The 25,190-nt window shown below is 34.7% G+C and overlaps 1 protein-coding gene across 3 annotated transcripts in view; it reads right to left on the bottom strand.

The window, feature by feature from the left end:
- LOC126885120 (sensory neuron membrane protein 1-like) overlaps positions 1-25,190 on the bottom strand; it is a 163,005-nt gene that overhangs the window by 118,650 nt on the left and 19,165 nt on the right. The window contains exon 1 of one of the 3 annotated variants that reach the window (XM_050651553.1): positions 11,480-11,759. The exons of the other annotated variants lie outside the window; for them this stretch is intronic. The gene's annotated coding sequence lies outside the window, so the exon portion shown is untranslated. Of the gene's footprint in view, positions 1-11,479; positions 11,760-25,190 lie in introns of those variants that run through there. 3 annotated transcript variants of the gene reach the window in all.

Genomic DNA, 25,190 nt, shown 5'->3' with positions numbered 1-25,190 from the left:
AATATATGTATATGAGCCGCAATAATCAAATAAGGGCCAGGATAGGTCAGAACATCACCATCGAGGACTTTCACTTTGAGCGCGTTAAAGAATTTAAGTATCTTGGAACAACAATACGTGAAGACCATACCGGATCACAAGAAATAAACAATAGGATACAAGCCGACAAGAGATGTCTTTACGCCCTTCAAAACCTTATAAAATCGAAACAACTAACAATTAGGTAGTGCAGTAACTGAAGGTGGATATGAGTTATTACCTCCGATTTCGTTGAACCTGCATCGATTTGCATGAAAATTGGTAAGTGGTTAGAGGATACCTTAAGGAACAAAGGTGTGATTGTGCCAACATGCGCTTTTACCCTGGGGGTGGATGCCACCACTTCCCGGGGGCGAAAATTAGTTTCTTAAAATAACCCCACACTTCGATAGAGGGACAAATTCTAAGCAAAATTTGTTATATAAAATTATTAAAATAAATCAAAACTTTTGGAATTATTAAAGATCAAAAATTTTAATTTTTCGTAAGAAAAATGCATGTTTTCAATCGATTTTTTACAAATAACTCAAAAACTATAAGTTTTAACAAAATAGTTACTATTACCAAAATTGAAGCTAATAAAAAAATGAAATAAACTCCTTACTAGAAAAACCTTTTAGGGTTAACTAAAAGTGAGTTATAGGTAATTGAATGTATATTTTTTTCGGCGGGTTCCCAAATCTAAGTAGTCAAGCTTACATAACGGGAAAATTATTCATTTTATAACATAAACTTATTAAACATTTGTCAAAGTACTTAGAAAAATCTATGAACTGAGACCCCGAACAAGCTGATTTCATTAAAATTTATGCTACAAAAATTTTTCAAAATTTATCTTTTAAACAATTTTCCAAAAAATGTTATTGTGTTTTTTCAAATAACTTCGTTAATTTTTACGATATTAGGTTAAACTGAAAACCATTTGAAAGTTAATTCCAAGGGCTATTAAACCGCGTTGAATTTAATCTTTAAGACCCTTTACTTTTTTTAAAAATTAAAGGTTAAATGGCCCCGGTTACATATTTCTCGCAGCAAAATTTAAGATTTAAACATTTTTATCTCGGTTATTTTTTACCCTACAGAGATATTGGTAAACTGTTTAATGCAGAGAAAACTAAAATTTGGTTATATATAATGTTTTACGTATATTGAGTATTTTTGGAGTTATTATCAAAAGAAAATTAAAATTACGATAATTTTAAAAATTTTGATTTTTTTAAATTATACCTTTTTTTCAAAAATATCCATTCTAAACCCGTCAAAATTGTTGAAATCATTACTTATGCTAAAATAAAGAAACTTTATTAAGGATTACTATAAATTTTAATTTTTGTGGAAATGGCGTATGTTTAATTTTTCACTTTTACCAAAAAAATTCGAAAAGGTTCTCTTATTTTCATCATAACTTGCGTAATTTTAATGCTCTCAACTTCTTCTGGAGCTCATTTGATAGGTATTCCGAAGTACTTTGACAAGTGTTTAGCAGGTATATTTTATAAAATTCATAGTTTTCCCGTTATTTAAAATTGAATACTTTGAGTACTCGTCGAAAAAATATACATTCAATTACCCATAACTCACTTTAAATTAACATAATAGTCGGAGAAATAGAAGCGGATTTTGTGCGTGATAAGTAATATGGAAAAACTATACGGGGATATGTTGAATTAGTTGTGTACATGACTTTCACCAACGACCGGAAACCAGAGTTGGGGCCGAGGGTAGTTATAAGGGGTCAAAGTCGCGGATTTTATTATTTTTTTATGACGCTCATGATCGAGATAGTGCACCAAAATTTGGGAATAAGTAGGTCATAACGTAACTAAGTAAAATGTCTAGGGGCGGAACGCTGCGTGGCCGACAAAGTATAAAGGGATTTAAAATATAAAGGGTTTTTTGCGACGTTCGTGATTGAGATAGTGATAGATCATGACATTACTAAGTAAAATCCCCAGAGCCGGAAACCACAGTTGGGGATGAGGGTAGTTATAAGGGGTCAAAGTCGACGTTTTTATTATTTTTTTTGTGACGCTCATGATCGAGAGAGTGCACCAAAATTTGGGAATAAGTAGGTCATGACGTAACTAAGTAAAATCTCCAGGGGTGGTACGCTGCGTGGCCGACAAAGGGGTGGGCAGGGGTGAATACAAAAAATATAAGGGGTTTTTTTGCGACGTTCGTGATTGAGAGACTGCACCAAAATTTGGGAATAAGTAGACCATGACATAACTAAGTAAAATCCTCAGAGCCGGAAACCAGAATTGGGCATGAGGGTAGTTATAAGGGGTCAGAATCGCCGATTTTATTATTTTTTTTGTGACGCTCATGATCGAGATAGTGCACCAAAATTTGGGAATAAGTAGGTCATGAGGTAACTAAGTACAATCTCCAGGGGTGGAACGCTGCGTGGCCGATAAAGGGTTGGGGGTAGGTGTGAATATAAAAAATATAAGGGGTTTTCTGCGACGTGCTAGATTAAGACAGTGCACCAAAATTTGGGAATAAGTAGACCATGACTTAGCTAAGTAAAATCCCCAGAGCCGGAAACCAGAGTTGGGGATGAGGGTAGTTTTAAGGGGTCAAAATCGCAGTGTGTATTATTTTTTGTGACCCGGCACAACATTTGTCCCCCACGCGGCGTTCCGCCCCTAGATATTTTACTTAGTAATGTCATGATCTACTTATTCCCAAATTTTGGTGCACTATCTCGATCATGGACGGCAAAAAAAACCATATATTTTTATACTCACCCCTGCCTACCACCCCTTTTTACTCCAAGCAGCGTTCCGCCCCTGAAGATTTTACTTAGTTACGTCATAACCTACTTACTCCCAAATTTTGGTGCACTATCTCCATCATGAGCGCCACAAAAAAAATAATACAAACCGCGATTTTACCCCTTATAACTACCCTCGTCCGCCACTCTGGTTTCCGCCTCTGCGGATATTACTTAGTTATGTCATGGTCTACTTATTCCCAAATTTTGGTGCACTATCTCAATCACGAACGTCGCAAAAAACCCTTTACATTTTTTTATATTCACCCCTGCCCCACCCCTTTCTCGGCCACGCAGCGTTCCACTCCTGGAGATTTTACTTAGTTACGTCATGACCTACTTATTCCCAAATTTTGGCGCGCTATCTCGATCATGATCGTCACAAAAAAAATAATAAAAAACGGAACTTTGACCCCTTATAACTACCTTCCTTCCCCACTCTGGTTTCCAGCTCTGGGGATTTTAATTATTTATGTCATGGTCTACTTATACCCAAATTTTGGTGCACTATCTCAATCACGAACGTCGCAAAAAACCCCTTATATTTTTTATATTCACCCCTACCCACACCCCTTTGTCTAGCCCTACTACTACCCTCGGCCCCAACTCTGGTTTCCGGCCGTTGGTGAAAGTCATGTCCACAACTAATTCAACATATCCCGGTATAGTTTTTCCATATTACTTATCACGCACAAAATCCGCTCCCAGCTCTTAGACTATAAGTTGAGTTCTTCAAGCAAGGAGTGTATTAAATTTTTATTATCTTCAATTTTGGTAATAATAACTTTTTTGTAAAAGCGTATAGTTTTTGAGTTATACGTGAAAAACTGCTTTAAAACATACATTTTTTTACGAAAAACTAAAATCTTTGATCTTTAATAACTCAAAAAGTATTTATTTAGATTAATAACTCTATATAACAAATTTTGCTTATAATATGTCCCTCTATCGATTAGTGGTATTATTTTTAATAAAATAATTTTCATCCCCGGGAAGGGGTGGCATCCACCATCATGTCACCTTTGTTCCTAGAGGTAGCCTCTAACTACTCACCAATTTTCATTAAAATCGATGAAGGTTCAACGAAATCGGAGGTGAAAACCCTCAGTTACTGCACTAAATATGGACAAAGATACAATGGTAGGGGAGCCGAAGCGGTCATTTTTGCAGTTACTCGAGTCCGTCAGATTATTACATGGGGAGAAAACCTTGTACCCTGAAAATGTACCTCTACCAGGGGAGTTCGTTAAGGGGGGCCGAAAAAAAATATATCCTTAGAAAAACTCAAAATCGTCAGATTAAGATAAGGTAAGTTAATAAGTACTTACATGCAAAACGGTGTATATTTCAAAAACCTGACGATTTGAGGAAATGGATTTCACAAGAAAAATGGGATTATTTCCCGAAATGAATGACAGATCAAAAAACTAAAAAATACGTGCTCCATGTTTTTCAAAAATCGATCGAATGATACCAAACACGACTTCCCACAGAGAGAGGTGGGGGTAAATTTAATATTTTAAATACGAATCCCGCGATATTCCGCGAAATGAACATCAGATCTAAAAACTGAAAAATACACTTATTCGATATTTTTGAAAAATTTATCGAATGGCACCAAACACGACCCCCACGGAGGTGGGGTGGGGGGTTACTTTAAAATCTTAAACAGGAGCCCCCATTTTTTATTGCAGATTTGGACGCTTTACGTAAAAATAAGTAACTTTTATTCGAGACATTTTTTCGAATTATGGATAGATGGCGCTATAATCTAAAAAAACGATTGTTGGAAATGGAAAATTAAATTAAAAATTTAAAGTCCCCACTAAAATGGAAAACTTTACTTAACTTTTTTTTTGGTTTTAGGACCTACTGTTCACAACCCAATAGGTTCCAATAACGCTCGAGTGACTGCACATTTAGCATACTTTGCTCCCCTACCACAATAACTATATAAATCAATCATGCGACCCATAGTGATGTATGGCAGCGAAATGTGGACGATAACAAAGTCAAACGAAGAGAAACTACGTGTTTGGGAAAGAAAAATTCTAAGGAAGATCTTTGAGGCTGTGCTTGATGAATCAGCAGGACAATATAAGATAAGAACTAACAAAATGCTCGAAGAGCTATACCCAGATGCCAACATAATAAAAGTAATAAAGTCAGAAGACTCTAATGTACAGGACACCTCAGAAGACATTCTGACGAAATAACAGTATGGCTGATATGGGAAGAAGTCCCAAATGCAAGAAGACCACCTTTACGCCCTCGACTTCGGTCTTCGGTGGCGAGATAATATAGCAGGAGACCTGAAAGATCTGGGCGTGGAGAACTGGAAGGAGATTTCTCAAGACAGAGAAGAGTGGAGGCATGTTGTCGAGTCGGCTCTCGAAAGGTTGTAGCGTCACGGAGTAAGTAAGAAACAGAGTCAAACTGAACAGAGAAATATCAGAAAAATTAATAAAATAAAACTTATCACAAGGAAGTTAAAAATGCATCTGTAAAAAACGGTAATATGGCCAATTTTTACGTACGCATGCGAAACTTGGATACTAAGATAGGCAGATACAGAATACTGGAAATATGGGAAAGATATGTGTATTCCGAAAAATGTTTGGGAGAAAGCAACTACACGGAGAATGTGAACGAAAAACATACCAAGAGCTAAGAGCTTTGTACAATGAACCCAAACCAGCTACAGGAGGAGGGCGAAGGGACAAATAGAAATAATTAAAAATACCACAAATATGTTTTTATAGTTATTTTCCTAACAAGTGCAAAAAGTCATTCTTTTTCGCACGCGACTGCAAGCAGTCGAGTGCGGAAAAGAGACTTTCTGCTAGAGTTAGGAACAATATTTTTTCTAAGAGTCTTTAAAAAATTACCAAATTTTAATCAATTAATTTAATTAATATGAAAATTTTTAGCTCAATTAGAAATCCAATGAAATCAATTAATTTGTGGTCATCTGATTGAATACAACCAATAAAACCAACATTATACTGAAAACAGATCCCATGGGCTGTTTTCACTCAATCATGTAGCTATGGATACCTACATTTCGTTTCATTTCGATTTTGACATTTCAAATATTCAATATTTCAAAATGTCACGATTTGGTTGTAATACTGATGAGAATATTAATGAAATTATCGAATCAAATATACCAAAGAATACTGTTTACAGTAAAAAATTTGTATGTTAATTGCACATTTAAATAAATTGTTTCTGCTCTGTACTTTTTTTTCATAACCAGCAAAAAATTTTCTATCCGAATAACCCTCGAACATTGATAAATGCTCAAAAAATTTTTAACAACTTTCTCAAGCTTGTTGCTTACAGGCAACAGACCTCCGCCCACGGCGTCGGTCTGTTTCCAAGCAACAAGCTTTCGAAATCTGTTATAAAATTTTTTCGAACAATTATCAATGTCCTTGGGTTATTACTACTGAAAATACATACACAAATTAATTTTTTGGCAAGGTTGTAAAAACCAAACTTTCAATATTAGACGACGATCTTGGTTTCCATGACGATTATTCTAAACGACTGTTATTGTCTCCCGATTTGACTTTCGAATATTATGTCAAAATAATTTTATTTCATCGAATTGTCGCGTTAATTTCATTAAAACAGGAAAACAATAAGATATATTTGAAATAAATTAGTAAATAATATCTAAATATTAGTTTATTGCATGTATTTTAATTACTTTAAGGCCATATTAACATATCTAAATTAACACGCGTGCGGAAAAGTAAAAACCGCGCGCGGAAAAGTAACACGCGTGCGGAAAGTGAAACTTTCTAAACTAAAATGCGTGCGCGAAAGTAGACATTTTTGCACGCTCGTAGAAAAAATCATTATTTCCATTGGTCTCATATATATATAAATTTACCTAGATATTCTTTAACTGTAAAGTCATTTCTTTCTAGTTTTACCAAATTCTTTTACCAAACGCGGTATGTGCGAATTAAGAATAACAAGTTATTTTAGAGTATGAAAAAATATAGAAGTAGAGGGTAATTCTGGTGAAACCGGAAGTAGGCTAGTACAAAAAGTATGGCGTCAGATTAGTTGGTTCCATACTCTATTTCAATCCCATCTTTTATAAAAAACTTATTACATATTCCCAATTAGAATAGGTTTGGTAGAAGGAATTTGTTTAAAAAACCAAACATTTTACAATTAAAGAATAGGTAAATTTATTTACTAAGACCAATGAGAACACTAACTTAAAAAAGTCACTTCTTCTTCTTCTTCCTCTTATAAGCAATTCTGCTTGTTCCTTGGCGGAGACATACGTCTATGGAAGGTTGTCACTCCATCTTTTTAGTGGTCGATCGATACTTTTTTATCTCTTGTTATTTTGCCCACACGTGTCTCCCCCATTTTGCTTATGTGGTTATTCCATTCTTCTTTTTTCTATTTAGTGTCCATTCGTTTATACACTGTACGTTGCATTGTCTTCTAATGTCTTCACAGTACGTCACAGTAAATTCTTCTTGTTGAAGTTGCTTATTTATAATATTTAGGTTTTCAAGATATTGGTTAATTAAATAGCTCACAAATGCTTTACCATCGATTGCTAATAGATACTTCATTTCAGGTTGGTCGCTTAAAAAGTCACTAAGAATACGAAAGAGTTCCATAAGTCTTTTCAAATAGATACTTTTAGATAGCCATTTTAGTGTTTCCATTAAAAGTATTTAATATTATCAGAAATCAAGTACCAGTAATATTAACAAGGAAAAACGGCATTGTCAACCAAGCATCAGAACTACTACCGGAAATCACAATAGACGAAATAAAACTAGCCCTAAGAAAAGCTAAGAATAACAAATCTCCAGACGAAGATTGTGTAGGTGTAGTTACTGATGCAATCAAAATCAGAGGCAATTGTCTTCTTAAGAAAATAAAAAACCTTTTTAACATGTGCCTTTTAGATAGTAATATACCCGACAAATGGCACAATGCTGAAGTAATTCTAATAAAGACTTTTTATTCATTTGGTATGTAAAACAAATAAGCATATAGTTACAGCACATTGAAGAATATAGAACAATAGCAAAAAAGTTAAACCCTATTGGGATAACATCTGGCGAAGTCTAGCTAAAGCTACTCTTACTTAACCAAATGTTAATCCCCGACGCTTCTAATTAATCTAAAAATTAACCTAAACTAACTAATTAAAAAGGAACCTAACTTACAAAAAAAGGTGGGGAAAAAAACTAAATATTAACCAAGTACTCAAAAAAAATATTTTTTTTCAAACTCATCATTGGGAAAAAAATTCTTTCAAAACAGCCCAACCAAAAATATGTCCATGAAGCTCAATGCACAACACAATTGTTAAGCAATGTTATTGTTTATCAAAAAGATATAAACGAAATTTATACTTGAATTGATTAATTGAATATAGTTTAATATTATGAGGAATTGAATTATACAGCTTTACTGCGTTGTAGGTGAAACTCCTTTGGAACCAGGCTGATCTGTGTTGTGGCATTGTGAAAGTGTCTTTCAATCTCACGTCTCGCATATGGATTTCCTTTCTTCGGACGAGCTTTTGTTTAAGGATAGTGGAGGTGTTTGGCATCAGAAGTAACTTGTGAATAAAGTTACCCAGATGATATGTGCTTCTATTTTTCATATTAAGCCAACCGCATTCTTTTATTTTATGTGAAATGTGGTCATATTTTCCAATCCCGTAAATCAGTCTACAACAGGAGTTTTGCATTTTCTGTATCCTATTCTTCTCCGCCTCCAGTAGACATGGCATAAAAATAAAATCACCATAAGAGTAATGAGACAGGACAAGGCTCTCACAAAGAAGCTTTTTTAAGTCTTTACTTAAAATGTTACGATTCATAAAAATGAGTTTCAATGATGAAAAAGCTTTTTTGTTAATGTTTTTGACATGTTCCTGAAATCTTAGATTTTCGTCAAATATAATTCCAAGGTTTCTAGCTGAGGCTGTGAATGGTAAACTAACATGATCGATTTTTATGCTTGAATTGTTTTTTACAAGTTGACGTTGGACTTCATTTGCGATACATAATAGTTTTGATTTGGTTGAATTAAGTTTTAAGTTGTGTTCGTCAGAGAGTTCTTTTATTATTTCAAGATCAGAATTAATTTTATTCAAAGCATTAAATAAATCTTCTTTATCGAAACTAAGGTACAATTGAGTGTCGTCAGCGTAAGCAACTATGCTGCAGTATTGTAAAGAGTTAATAATATCAGTAGTGTAAATTAAAAACAATAATGGAGAAAGAATTGACCCTTGGGGTACACCTGAAAGAATATTTATTGAGGTAGATTGTTTGTTATCTACAGATATTTTTTGTGTTCTATTTAATAAAAAATATTGTATTAGGTTTACAGACTCTGCCTCAAACCCATAGTATCGCAATTTTGAACATAACAACTCATGGTCTACGGTATCGAACGCTTTGGAGAAATCTAAAAGAACGAGCAGACTTATTTGACCTTTATCAGATGCTCTTAGGATCTCATCCATAACCGTTACCAAAGCAGTAGCTGTGCTATAGTTTTTCCGGAATCCACATTGTTTATCAGACAGTATTTTATTGTTTGTAAAGTAAAGATATATTTGATCATATAGAATCCTTTCCAATACCTTGGAAAGGGCTGGAAGTATACTTATAATTCGTAAATCAGAGAAAGTCTGAGGATTGTTGTGTTTGGCTAATGGTTTACCAATAGCCATTTTCCATAAATAGGGAAAATATGTTTTTTCTATACAAGAGTTTACTATATGGAGAATATAAATATCTATGAAGGGGCTACAAAGTTGAAGCATTTTCGCTGATATGTTATCTACTCCGCAAGAGTTTGTTTTAATGGAATGCAATGCCAAGTTGATGCTATTCAGTAAGGTGAGCGAAAAAGCGAAATTTAGATTATTATTAAATTTGTTACTATTGTAAAATTGTACTTTATTTTTACCCTTATTAGAAACATTGGACAAATATTGTTCAAAATACTTATTAATAGCTTCGGGGTCAGCTAATTTAGGAGGAAGATCGTAGTTTTTATTAGTTCGAACATTTAAATTTTTTATTGCATTCCAAGTTTTATTTGAATTTTTTTCATAACATATATTTTCTAAGTAGTTCTTTTTGGCAGTTCTAGTTAAGTTTACAACTCTATTTCTTAGTAGTTTATAATTATCTCTATCTTCCTGATCCTTACTTTTTTTAAATTTTTGCAGCGCCTTTGATCTCTGCTTCTGCAAAAGTCTAATATCATCCGTCAACCAAGGTGCTTTATTTTTTGTTACTCGACATCTTTTATAAGGGGCATGAACACCAAAAAGTTCAATTAATAGTGTGTTAAAGTATTCGATCTTTTTGTCAATATTTGATATTCTAAAAATGTTATTCCAGTTAAGTTCGATTAAATCATTATAAAATTGTTGATAATTAAGATTTTTGAAGCAGCGATATTCTATAAATTTAGGTGGTGGTTTATGTGATTTAAGATTAAGCGTTAGATACACAAGATTGTGATCAGAAATATTATCTGTAGGAAGAGTACCTTGGTTAACAACAACGTCCGGACAATTTACAAAAACAGGATCAATAAGTGTGCTCGTTGTCCTTGTTATGCGGGTGGGTTCATTAAGAATTTGCAGTAGACCATAAGACTCAAAACAGTTTAAAATAGGAGAGTTTAAATTGAAAAAATTTATGTTTAAATCTCCCAGAATAACGATTTGATCAAAGATAGGACAAATATATGAAAAAATATTATCAAAATCAGATATAAAAGAGTTAGAATTTGAGTTAGGCGGTCTATAGAACGCACCAACCACAATTTGTTTCATATTAAGTGAAATTTGAAGAAACAAGTACTCCAAAATTGGATTTATTTGAAAGCTGAAATTTATAACTTGCGTTTGTAATGTATTTCTTATGTAAGCACCTACACCACCCCCTCTAGTTTGCCTATCCGCTCTAAAAAAATTATAACCATCAATTTTTACAGTGTTACTATCGATGTTAGAAGCCAAGTTTCTGTTATTAGTACTACATCATAATCTTGACTACGAATTAAATTTGAAAGCTCATTGAAGCTTGGGAGTAATGACCTAATATTAATATGTGCAAATTTCATAATATAATTTTACTAATCAACTCAAGAATAACAAAAAGGAGAAATCATGATAAGCTAATGTTCTGTTCTGTTTTGTACATCTTGCTGCACGGAGAAACGTTAAGTAGGTAAAACTTTATTGTTGCAAGGTGTAAGAAACTCGATAAACATAAACTACAATCAACACTGCTGCGCAATTCAGCCACACAAAATACACAATTCGGATGGGCTTAGCTCCAAAAGAATTAAGAAGAACTAAAGAGTACTTGGTTTTAAGTGTGTTTACGTCTTAAAAGAATAAAAAAACTGCAATATAAAAAAGAAATATAAAACAACAGATCGCACTGTCCCTTATAGCACAATTAGCGGTATTCCAAAATAGTATATAATAATAAATAAACCCAACATAAGTAATACAGACCAATATAAATATACTAAAAACAGGCAATTATGTTACGAATTATTTTGCAGATCGAACAAATGAGTTTTAATAATGTAGTGATGCAAAAAAATGTTATTTATAAATATTCACCTACAGACCTTGATGGTATTATAATCCAAACTTATACTTTATGGCACATCACTCGCGTACACCAATTTACGCACACAAATATTTAGCCACCATTGTTGTTTATATTGTTTTAGTTGCGATAAACATCAAGTTCTGGAAATTTGCGAATTAGTTTTTTCGATCCGACAGAATCTGAAATATATACCAGTCCATTATACGACCATGCCGAATTTTTAAATAATTCCCTAGCACTTTTATAGATTTCTAAATTTTCTTTTGTGAGTAGCTCCGTAATTAACATTTTGGAACCTTTCAGGCGCCTTTTGTTTTGAAATACCATGTCTTTAGTGTGTCGTGACACAAACTGAACACATATTGGATCGTGTTTGTCCATCTGGGCGGTTTTTTTTGAGAATCGATAGCAGTAATTTAAATCAGATTTAGATAAATTTATATTTATATTTTTAAATACACTTAAAACTGTAGAATAAATATCTTTGGACTTATCTTTAGGCACTCTGTGAAGAACAAGGGAATTCAGGTTTTGTTTTCTTTCTTTCTTGTTCTACATTCTATTGTACAAAAAAGGAGATCCCCATGAATTGGAAAATTACAGACCTATAAGTAGAGATTGTAATTGCTGGATCCAGCATCCAGCAATCCAGCTGGATCCAACGCTATTTTTTACATGCTGGATGCAGCAAGCCGTGCTGGATCGAGCAGCGCAGATCCGCAAACGTGTCAAATTCGAAATAAGTTACTTAATGTATTCATTAGCCTCTTTATTCAAAGCCGTGAGTCGGCAACTTGCCATTCTATCGCGCTAGCAGTTGCTCAGTATGCTGGAAAGTTTCTACAGCCTAAAAGTTTGCATCGATAAAGCGTTGATAGACATTGATTCTGCTACAAAATTCTCTGCTGGCGAGTGGTCAATAAACAATGAGTTGATTCCACTCTTTGACCGGTAAAACTGTCTGTAGAAGCTCTTTGCAGAAGAGAGTAGACTTTGATAACGGCCGACACAACCATGAAATTTGTCTCAGACAAACTAAATAGTCAGGTCTCTAGCCTTAGTTCCGATCTATTGGAATCACTACCCTACAGAATCGCGGCACGGCACCTCTCTGAAGTTACAGGTACATTTAGTATAGTATAGTTAATCCAAAAGATGGCATAACCCAGACATCCATAGTGAAAGTTATCTTTCAACACCAAATTGTTATATACGGTCCACACAATGTCCAGAAAAAAGTCACACCATTTTGAGCGTCGGGTTTGGGGGGAGAGAGGGGATAAATCGGTAAATTCGTAGTTTTTTAAGTTTTTCGCAAATATTTCTAAAACTATGCGGTTTAGCATGAACAACCCTCTATACAAAATTATTCTACATTAAATTTAAAATAAAAAAGGCCCTATGCATAATCTTTCTAAAATGAATGGTTACAAAGTTACGGAGGTAGTATAGTATAACTGGTCCAAAAAAGGCCTAACCCAAACATCCAAAGTAAAAGTTTTCCTCCAACACCAAAATGTTCTATATGGTCCACATATTGTTCAGTAAAAAGTTACACCATTTTGAGCGTCCGGTTTGGGAGGGAGATGGGAGAGAAACCGGTAAATTAATAGTTTTTTTACGTTTTCCGTCAATATTTCGAAAACTATGCTTTAGCGTAAACAATGTTATACACAAAAATATTCTACATGAAATTTAAAACAAAAAATATTCTATACATAATTGTTATAAAATCAACTGTTCCAGAGTTAAGGAGGGTGAAAAGTCGAGGTTTTCGATACTTTTTATATTTTTTGGGCAATATTTATGATATAACTATACCAAAAACCCAGACATCCAAAGTGAAAGTTATCCTCCAACATTAAATTGTTCTATATGGTCCACATAATGTTCAGAAAAAAGTCACAACATTTTGAGCGTCGGGTTTGGGAGGGAGAGGGGGGAGAAATCGGTAGATATAAAAAGTATCGAAAACCTCCACTTTTCACCCTCCGTAACTCTGGAACCGTTGATTTTATAACAATTATGTATACAACATTTTTTATTTTAAATTTTATGTAGAATATTTTTCTATAGGACAATCCTTACGCTAAAGCATAGTTTTAGAAATATTGACGAAAAACTTAAAAAAACTACTAATTTACCAACTTCTCCCCCATCTCACCCCCAAACCGGACGCTCAAAATGGTGTAAATTTTTACTGAACAATACGTGGACCATATAGAACAATTTGGTGTTGACGGAAAAGTTTTACTTTGGATGTCTGGGTTAGGCCTTTTTTGGACCAATTATACTATACTACCTCCGTAACTTTGGAACCGTTCATTTTAGAAGGGTTATGCATCGGGCCTTTTTTATTTCAAATTTAATGTAGAACAATTTTGTATAGAGGGTTGTTCATGCTAAACCGCTTAGTTTTAGAAATATTGACGAAAAACGTAAAAAACTACGAATTTGCAGATTTCTCCCCCCCAAACCCGACGCTCAAAATGGTGTGACTTTTTTCTGAACATTATATGGACCATATAGAACAATTTGGTGTTGGAGGATAACCTTCACTTTGGATGTCTGGGTTTGGGTCTAACTATACCATATCAATTATTGTACTTACAAAATCCAAAAAAGTATGACGAAGGACTAAACAATCCTGGTTATTTCCCCATAACGAAAAAGAATGCAATGCGATAAGAGATGAAAAATTTGTTGAGTCGTGTAAAAAATAAACAAGTGATTGTGGAACCAGTGCAAGAGGACATAATGGAAGGAGATGAGCCAACTAATCCGTAGCCCGTGAATTTTACTTTAGACCAAGAGCTTGAGATTGAATTGAAACGAGAAAGAGAAAACTTTTATAACAAAAAAAAAACTGGTTACCAAAAAGATTATGAAAAGATTTTGGAAAAGGAAATGACCGATTGTGACACCGAAGGAGTGAAAGGCAATAATTTGTCCATAGTCTATGGCTATTTGATGACCTTAAAACCAACCAGCATAGAGGCCGAAAGGGCTTTCTCCGCAACCGGCTATATCTGCAGTTCTGTGCGAAGTAGGTTAGACGATAAGACGATAGTTAAATATGTTTTTGGTCTAACTTCCAAAAAATAAAATTATTCATGTTTCTGTTGTTTAGAAATTTAGAATATAGACAAAAGAACAGTAAAATCGTGTTTTTATTTTGATACCACATTTTGCTGGATCCGCGCTGGATACAGCTGGATTCAGGCCAATCTTGCAAAAACCAGCTGGACTGAAAATGCTGCTGGATTGCAATCCCTACCTATAAGCCTTCTTAGTCACTTATACAAACTCCTTACAAGAATAGTAACGAATCGTCTTGAAAAAAAACTTGATTTCCACCAGCCAATGGAGCAAGCGGGATTTCGTACCGGATTTGGAACAAATGATCACCTACAGAGCAATAAAACGGTAATAGAAAAGACTATCGAATACAATCGACCACTTGTTTTGGCTTTTGTAGATTTCTATAAAGCTTTTGACACGGTAGAATTTGACAAAATTCTGGAAGCACTACAAGCATGCCGCATTGACTACCGATACACAAGGTTAATTTACAATTTACAATACATACAAGAACGCAACTATGTCGGTGAAACTACATAAAAACACGGACCATATCCCAATCGGCAGAGGAGTCCGAGAGGGCGATACCTTATCGCCTAAACTGTTTACCGCAGTACTAGAACATGCTTGTAAAAAACTTAACTGGGAAGAGCGAGGCCTGAATTTTGACGGTAGAAGATTAACAAATTTGAAATTCGCAGACGACAGAATTTTATTCTCTGGCAACTTCAAGGAGATATGTACAATGCTACATGAACTTTAGTTAGTGTGTGCCAGTGTAGGTCTTAAAATAAACATCTCCAAAACAAAATTCATGACAAACCTAGTACCTAGCGGAAATATCAATATTGGACACAACAAAGTAGCTAGTGGAAAAATACATATACCTTGGACACGAAATAAATATCACAAGAGACAACCAAACGTGCCAACTTCGAAGAAGAATAAACCTAGCATGGGCAGCCTATGGAAAACTCAAAGACATCTTTAAAAGCGATATACCAATTTCTTTAAAACGTAAAACATTTGACCAGTGTGTATTGCCTGTGATGACTTATGGTGGCGAAACTTTGACATTGAGAGCTACAACTTCTAAAATGCTGCAAATAGCCTAGAGGAAAATGGAAAGGTCAATGCTGAGTATATCGCTTCGTGACCGAGTTAGAAATGAAGACTTAAGACAAAGGACAGGAGTTACCGATGTAATTTCCCGAATTTCCACCCTGAAATGGAACTGGGCCGGACACGTCGCCCGAATCAGTGATGGGAGGTGGACGAAGAGATTATTTGAGTGGAGGCCGAGATTAGACAAAAGAAGTAGAGGTAGACCACGTACTCGTTGGACTGACGATCTCAAGAAAATGTCTAGAAAGTGGATGCAAAAAGCTCAAAATAGAGCACAATGGACAAAAATGAGGGAGGCCTATGTCCATCAGTGGACGCAAAGGGCTGGATGATGATGATTTAATATTAAGCTACCCTGAATAATATAAGGTGTAAAAGTAAAGTTGTTTAAAACTGATTATCAGTAGGGTGCAAATGAGTATAAGTAAGGATAGGCAAACAACCATGCATGCCTAGAATTTAGAAAATGAAAGATACATATTTTTATTGTAATAGTTATAGAAAAAGATAATATGTCCATATATGCTAAGATGCATCAGGGACAGGAAAAACAAGTGCAGATTTTTTCTAAACTATTAAATTTTGATAGAGACAAAGTATAGGTTGTAGTTTATATTATATTCCTATAAGAAGTTATTTAAGATCCAACAAAATTATTACTAATGAAACTAAGGGAAATAAGAAAGTGTCTAGTCAACAATGTTGTGACTAGTAGTAACAGGGAGAGACAGAGAGCTCTAGATGTCTGGTATCCAAAAATATTATGAGAACATAAAATGTGCATATTCTTCTACTCAATATTCGATATCCATCTATCTTTTCGTTAAAATTTCCTCAAATTAATGCATATTCTCAACTATTTCTAAACATCCTATTTGTCACAACTTTTACACAACTATATCACAGCCTATTCTCTCATTATTTTCTAACTTTTATCTATTTATCCAGGACTTCGTCCAGTGTCCAATCATACCATACAAATACAAACTCATTTCATAAACATTAACCCCTTCACCTATCAATACACTTTACTTACTCAATTTATACATTTACACCAATTTATCCTATCTTCCCACCTATTACTCTCATCTTTTAATATGTTTGGCTGTCGGGTCTCTTTAGTTCTCAGTCTCTCATTTTTCATCATTAGTCTCAATCACTCTGCTATCTAATAATAATTTATTCCACGACTTACTTTTATTTATTCATCATTCATCAATGCTGTTTTCTAACTTTTTAATAAATAAATTTTTTTTGAAACAATAGCAATTTCACTCAACACCCTCTCTCTTTTTTCTCCATAAAGGTAAGAGCTTAGAAAACCGTATTCAATTTTTTTCTTGTCCTAGATTTTTATATATAATTTCAGATTAACTTTTCTAAACCTTTTTATAAGTTTTATGTTTAAATTAGTATTGAGGAACTGAGGAACACTTAAATATCCCATACCGTGTTACTACTAGTCACAACAATGTTGACTACACACTTTCTTATTTCAATTAGTTTCATCAGTCATCATTTTGTTGGATCTCAAATAACTTCTTATAGGAATATATAAACTACAACCTATACTTTGTTCTGTCAAAATTTAATAGTTTAGAAAAATCTACACTTATTTTTCCTGTTCTTGATGCATCTTAGCATATTATATGGACATAATATTATCTTTTTCTATAACTATTACAATAAAAATATCTTTCATTTTTTTAATTCCAGACATGTATGGTTGCTTACCCATCCTTAATATACTCATTTGCACCCTACTAATAATAAGTTTTAAATTACTTTACTTTTACAATTTACATTATTCAGGGTAGCTTAATATTGAATACTTTTAATCCCAACACACTTATTTTTAGTGGATAACTTTTAAATTTAGTTGCTAGTGTAGGCCTATCTATAAACCAATTCACAAAACTTCAAGTTATATTGTCTTTCTCGTTCTGTCATCAGTCGGAATAGCTTTTAAACCATTACTTCAGTTGACTCTCACCGATCTCAATGTGAAGACATATAATTTTTACTTAACAACCCACGTGCTTCGTGAAAGTCATATAATGCCTTAGGGATTTTAGGGCAGAACCGTAGGGATTTTATCCATCCTTTGGATTTCATATTTAATATTCCAATGTGATACATTTAGTCAATATTTAAAAAGTTTTAACCGATTTATTTTTGGTGGCTTAGCATGTAAACACTGTAACCTAACTTTGTTTTTACCTTGTTCAACATTTAAATTGTAACTTTGTCTTCACTAATTATGGTTATACTTATTTCTGGACCTCGGAGGCAAACTACACTATGTCGACATGGTGTTGTTTTGAATAAGTTTTTTGAATCCTTTTATTTTATTAGTTGGATTCATGATACTATAAATAACAAGATAATATATTGCACATCCGGAAGTCGTGACGTAACTGGAGACCGGCAAGTTCGTAATGGTTTGTAATCATTCGTAATATCCGATTACTTTGAATTGTTCGCGGTTGTATTTTATATTTTATCTTTGACAGTTATTTTGACTGGAATCTCGACACTAAATTCTATTCGAATATATTGAATTTTAATGTTATTTTGCTAATTGAATAATTTCATCACATAATGCATACAAATCCCATTTAACTTTAACAAGAATTCAAATTCAACTTCCGGTCTCCAGTTACGTAATCAATGCGCGAACTCGGACGTATTTGAGCTACGGGAAAATACTATCTCTTTATTTATAGTATCATGGTTGGATTATACAAATTGGTGGGGTGTAAAGCTAGTTCGCGTCCGTAGTAGAACACTACATGTGCACCCTGGGTAACGCTAAATGAACTAGCACAAAAGGCGCCAGACAATCTTGAATCTCCTGGCAATTCAAATATCACAGAAAATCTTTCCAGAAATGACACTTGTAAATGGACCTTATCAGGACCACTTGACCAAAGAACTCGGACCAAGCATACGAGTTTGCCATTTTAACATAGAAGGCATAAGCAGGGCAAAATGTCAAATCCTGCACAGACTTTTAAAAGACAACGAAGTTGACCTAGTAGCACTTCAGGAAACGCACACAGAAAACGAAGGTCAACTAAGCTCAAGAGGAAAAATCCCCGGCTATGATCTTTTGGGCGCTACCTACGATAGAGCTTACGGAGTGGCAACATATGTCCGTTCAAACATAGAAAATGCAGCATTAGTCGCCACTTCTACCGAGAACAACATCCACGAGGTAACTGTGAAAATAGGCAATGTCATAATAGCTAACATATACAAACCTCCTGCTATTACCTGGCCTGTCCAAGTTCTTAATCCCTATGAACACCCAGCCATATACGTAGGGGATTTCAACAGCCCCCATGAGATGTGGAAATACTCAGACACTGACAGAAATGGCACGTCCCTTGTGGAATGGGCAGAGGAACATGGTGCCCACCTTCTATTCGACGCCAAAGATAGAGGCACTTTCAGATCTGCGGCCTGGAGGAGAGAATATAACCCTGATCTCTATTTTGTTACCATTGACAACAAAGGCCAACCGCTAGCAGCATTACGAAGGGTTATGCCTGACTTTCCACATAGTCAACATCGCTCCGTCCTAATCAAGATCGGTATCAGCATTCCGATTATAAGATCGTTCCCACGCCCCAGATGGAACTTCAAGAAAGCTAACTAGTCTGCTTTCACCAGTAACCTTGACAAATGCCTAGGATGGATTCCACCAAAGAGCCAGAACTACGGGAGACTAACAGGAGCAGTAATCACCTCAGCAAAACGACAATCCCTAGAGGATACCGCAAAGAATATATCCCTGGTTGGACAGAACAGAGCGAAAAACTGTATGAAGAAAATTGCGAAGATGGAAAGCAGGAGATTGCAGACGAACTACTCCACAGCATTGATGCTGCCAGGCGTGAAAAATGGACCCAGACAGTAGAAAACCTAGACTTTCAGAAGTCAAGTCGACAAGCTTGGTCCCTACTACGGAAACTCGGAAGTAGCAACCCACCCGCTCGCCAAACCAATCTAGTAACTCCAGACCAAATAGCTACGCACATAGTGTCAACCGCTAGGGCACCTAAAAATCGTTTACATACAATTAAAGTAAAAAAAGACCTCATAACCATAAAATCTAGTCTTGCACACTCAACACCATATTCCAACCCATTTACGCATGAAGAAATATCGCAAGCCCTAAATGAAATGAAAACAGGAAAAGCGCCGGGTTTCGACGCCATTCACGCTGAGTTCCTCAAACATAGCGGCAGATTCACTAGGCAATGGCTCGCAAAATTCTTGTCTGACATCCTTCAAACGGGAAACGTCCCCCACCAACTCAAAAATGCAAAAATCGTCGCCATTTTAAAACCAGGGAAAAGTAATAATTCACCGAAAAACTACCGCCCCATCGCACTCTTAAGTATGGTGTACAAATTGTTCGAAAGACTGTTGTATAATAGAATCAGCAAAACCATATCCCAACACTTACCAGTGGAAAAGGCAGGATTTCGGCCAAACCGCAGCTGCACAGACCAGGTACTCGCCCTGACCAATTATGTGGAATCAAACTTTCAAAAGCAATTAAAAACAACCGCTGTCTTCATCGATCTATCTGCTACTTACGACACTGTGTGGCGACAAGGGGCAATATATAAATTAATGCGAATAATCCCATGCAGAAAGACCACTGAGGTTATTAACGCCATGCTATCCAACAGATGTTTTAAAGTTATATTGGGAGACAAGACTAGTACCCAAAGAAAACTGAATAATGGACTTCCACAAGGATCCGTGCTGGCTCCCATGCTTTTCAGCCTCTACATAGCAGACATGCCAGAAACCACATCAAAAAAGTTTGGATACGCAGACGACTGGAAGCTTGCCGCAAGTCATAAAGAATTCGAGGTCACTGAACGCATTCTAACAAACGATTTAAATGCCCTAGGGAATTATTTCCGCAAATGGAGATTGCAACCCAATACAACTAAGACAGAAGTGTCCTGCTTCCATTTGAACAACAAGATGGCCAATTATCAACCTCAAATCCATTTTGAGGACAGACTCCTTAACTATAATAAACACCCAAAATACTTAGGTGTTACACTTGACAGAACGCTAAACTTTAAAGAGCATCTTACTAAGACTGCTGCAAAACTCCGAACTCGTAACAACATCCTGCAAAAGCTCTGCGGCACTACATGGGGCTCCTCAGCCCCCACACTTAGATCGACAGCATTAGGACTGGTATACCCCGTAGCGGAATACTGTGCACCAGTATGGATAAACAGTCCACATACTCACCGTGTTGATGTCCAACTCAACCAAGCCATGCGAATTATATCGGGCACAATCAAGGCCACGCCCACTTACTGGTTACCAGCTTTGAGCCATATAGCTCCACCACCTATCCGCCGGGAACATGCCCTTGTCAGAGAATTTACAAAAATCAATACTGATCCTGAGCTCCGCTCCCATGTCGGAACTTCGACCAGAGACATAAATAGGCTCCGTTCAAGACACCCGCCTCTAAAAACAGCAAAAAGGCTAGTAGATCAAAACTTTAATGTAACTGAACGGTGGAGAGAACAATGGGAGAATAACGCTGCACCAGCTAACTGGAACATGCCATGTATTACAAGCAAACCTGAGGGCTTCAACCAACCGAGACGAATTTGGACCACACTCAATAGAATAAGGACGAACTGTGGCAGATGTTCCGACTCACTTTTCAGATGGGGAAAAATACAATCACCAAATTGCGACTGCGGCGCCGAAAGGCAAACAGTAAAACACATGGTAGAGGAATGCCCGATTAGATCCTATAACGGCAACCCTTCTGATTTCCTGGTTGCTACAAAAGAGTCAATCGAATATATTTATAATGTAGATGTTTGTTTGTAGAATATTTTTGTATTTACTGTTGTTTGTAATTTATATATATGTATAAATAGTTGGTTTTTAATTCCTGGGTTTGCGGTCTGTTATAAATAAAACACTTGATTTTGCTTAGACGTTTCGGCTGTTTGCCATTTTCAATAAGCACTTTTAATTATTAAACATTACACTGTTAGCAAACATATTTTATATACCATACACGTAATATTTTGAAAATTTAAAAAAATGCACATCGTGTTTCTCTAAGATGTTATGAGAGAATGCCAGACATGGGCATTGGGCATATGGTAAAAGCACTTCACAAGGGTTTTGGATGGTGGTCATAAAACCAAAACGATAATATACAGGAGATCAAGTTACATAATATACGAAAGAAATAAATCTGACTAATGTTTAACTTTTAATAATGGGAGCAAGATTTTTTGTAGTTATGATCTGAGTATGTAACTTTTGTAGTTTGTATTTTATATGGAACAGAGGCTTGAACGCTAAAACAAGGATATTCATTAATGATAGAACATTATAATAGAACAGAGTATTTGATATGTGGGCATATAGAAGATTTTTAAAAATAACCTTGGTTCAAAAGATTAAGAGACAACCACGTTTTTTAACCGAATGAAATAAAGAAAAATGAGATATTAAATACAATTAAAATAAGAAATTTACATTATTTGGAAACATGTTATGAGAAATGAGATATGTGTTTATGTAGATCGTTATATAGGAAAAGATACTGGACAGAAGAAGCTTAAGACGCTGACATATATCCTGGCTAAACAAAATTGATGTAATGATACAAACTGCAACTCTGTGGAGTTGCTCGTAACACGTAAGAGGTAGCACGTAACAAAAAAATAAAAATGCCGTATTTAAAGTGTTTACCAATGGTGTGCTTACAACCACACTTAATTTATCAAATTGTGATATATATTGGAGAGATCTTTAATATCAGTTTTATTATTGATACAATTTTGGTCTTTCTTTATGTGGATCATCTTCAATATATATAAAACTATGGTTATTTTCTACTGAATGTTTGGCTAAGGCTGTGGTGTTTATTTTGTTTGTTTGTACACTATGTTTGTGTGCAACAATCCTTCTATGTAGATATTGATGTGTTTGCCCAATGTATGTTGAATTGCAGTCTTTACAATTTACTTTATACACAACATCCGACTGCTGATCTTTAGTAACTTTGGGTTTAAATTTTGAGAAATATTTTCCGGATGTTTTAGATGATTTATGTCCAACGTTGATATCATATCTTGCCAACATTTTCGAGATTTGTTCGGAGAATCCATTAATGTATGGTAGGGATATGTAGTATTTGTTTGGATTGGTGACATTACTATTATTATTGTTAGGTATGGTTTGAGTTTGTTTTAGATTGGCATTGGAGTTAGATTGATTTTTGATAATGTGAATTCTTTTTTGAATTAGACGGTTGTAAAAATCTGGTGGATAATTATTTTTTTCTAAAATGTCAGTAACTTTTCTCAGATTTTCGGAATGATATTGTGGGCTAGATAGTTTAATTGCTCTGTCTGTAAGACTGAAAATAACACTTCGTTTGTGACTTACAGGTGCGTTGGTGTTGAAATTTAAATATCTTCCGGACCAGACATCTTTTGTAAACCAGTTTGTAGTTATCAGTCGGTTACTGTTGTTATACTCTAAACTTATATCAAGAAAGTTAATTTTGTTGTTTTCCTCTAATTCGGATGTAAACTGAATTTTATTATGAAAGCTGTTAAACATGTGGAGAGTATAATCGATTTCATGCTCCGGAAGGCATAGTAGGATGTCATCGACATATCGTTTGTAGAAATGTATCTGATATTTTAATTTAGAAATGACTGCTGCCTCTAATATTTCCATGACCAAGTTTGCTATTGGTGCTGAAATAGGCGAACCCATGGCCACTCCAGAAATCTGAGAATAGTATTCGTTTTCATGTTGAAAAAATGTAGAGCTGAGGCAGAATTTTACACCTTCTAGGAAATTTTGAAGAGGAAGAGAAGTATGTGTTTGGATGTTACTCCATCTGGTTTTGACACACTCTAAAGCTATTTCAATTGGAATGTTAGTATAAAGTGATTTTACGTCGAAAGATATAAGTTTGTGATTAACTGGTATGGATTGTTTTGAAATAAAACTGTGAAAATCCCATGAGTCCTGTATATGATAGTGGGTCTTACCGATTACATTTCCCAAAATGTCACCAATCCAAACAAACACTACATATCCCTACCATACATTAATGGATTCTCCGAACAAATCTCGAAAATGTTGGCAAGATATGATATCAACCTTGGACATAAATCATCTAAAACATCCGGAAAATATTTCTCAAAATTTAAACCCAAAGTTACTAAAGATCAGCAGTCGGATGTTGTGTATAAAGTAAATTGTAAAGACTGCAATTCAACATACATTGGGCAAACACATCAATATCTACATAGAAGGATTGTTGCACACAAACATAGTGTACAAACAAACAAAATAAACACCACAGCCTTAGCCAAACATTCAGTAGAAAATAACCATAGTTTTGATTTTGAAAATGTACAGATTCTGGAAAAAGAGCAAAATTATAACAAAAGATGTATATTGGAGATGATCCACATAAAGAAAGACCAAAATTGTATCAATAATAAAACTGATATTAAAGATCTCTCCAATATATATCACAATTTGATAAATTAAGTGTGGTTTTAAGCACACCATTGGTAAACACTTTAAATACGGCATTTTTATTTTTTTGTTACGTGCTACCTCTTATAGCAACTCCACAGAGTTGCAGTTTGTATCATTACATCAATTTTGTTTAGCCAGGATATATGTCAGCGTCCTAAGCTTCTTCTGTCCAGTATCTTTTCCTATATAACGATCTACATAAACACATATCTCATTTCTCATAACATGTTTCCAAATAATATAAATTTCTTATTTTAATTGTATTTAATATCTCATTTTTCTTTATTTCATTCGGTTAAAAAACGTGGTTGTCTCTTAATCTTTTGAACCAAGGTTATTTTTAAAAATCTTCTATATGCCCACATATCAAATACTCTGTTCTATTATAATGTTCTATCATTAATGAATATCCTTGTTTTAGCGTTCAAGCCTCTGTTCCATATAAAATACAAAAAAATACGCACCTCAGTATTCATATTTCGAGTTACATACTCAGATCATAACTACAAAAAATCTTGCTCCCATTATTAAAAGTTAAACATTAGTCAGATTTATTTCTTTCGTATATTATGTAACTTGATCTCCTGTATATTATCGTTTTGGTTTTACGACCACCATCCAAAACCGTTGTGAAGTGCTTTTACCATATGCTTAATGCCCATGCCTGGCATTCTCTCATAACATCTTAGAGAAACACGATGTGCATTTTTTTAAATTTTCAAAATATTACGTGTATGGTATATAAAATATGTTTGTTAACAGTGTAATGTTTAATAATTAAAAGTGCTTATTGAAAATGGCAAACAGCCGAAACGTCTAAGCAAAATCAAGTGTTTTATTTATAACAGACCGCAAACCCAGGAATTAAAAACCAACTATTTAAAAATTCACGGTCAGGAAATAAGCAATATATATGTATATATATGAACCTCTGATGTAGC

The sequence above is a fragment of the Diabrotica virgifera genome, chromosome 5 (genome assembly GCF_917563875.1).
Source record: "Diabrotica virgifera virgifera chromosome 5, PGI_DIABVI_V3a".
Taxonomy (NCBI): Eukaryota; Metazoa; Arthropoda; class Insecta; order Coleoptera; family Chrysomelidae; genus Diabrotica; species Diabrotica virgifera.
This window is presented reverse-complemented; position numbering and strand designations above follow the sequence as displayed.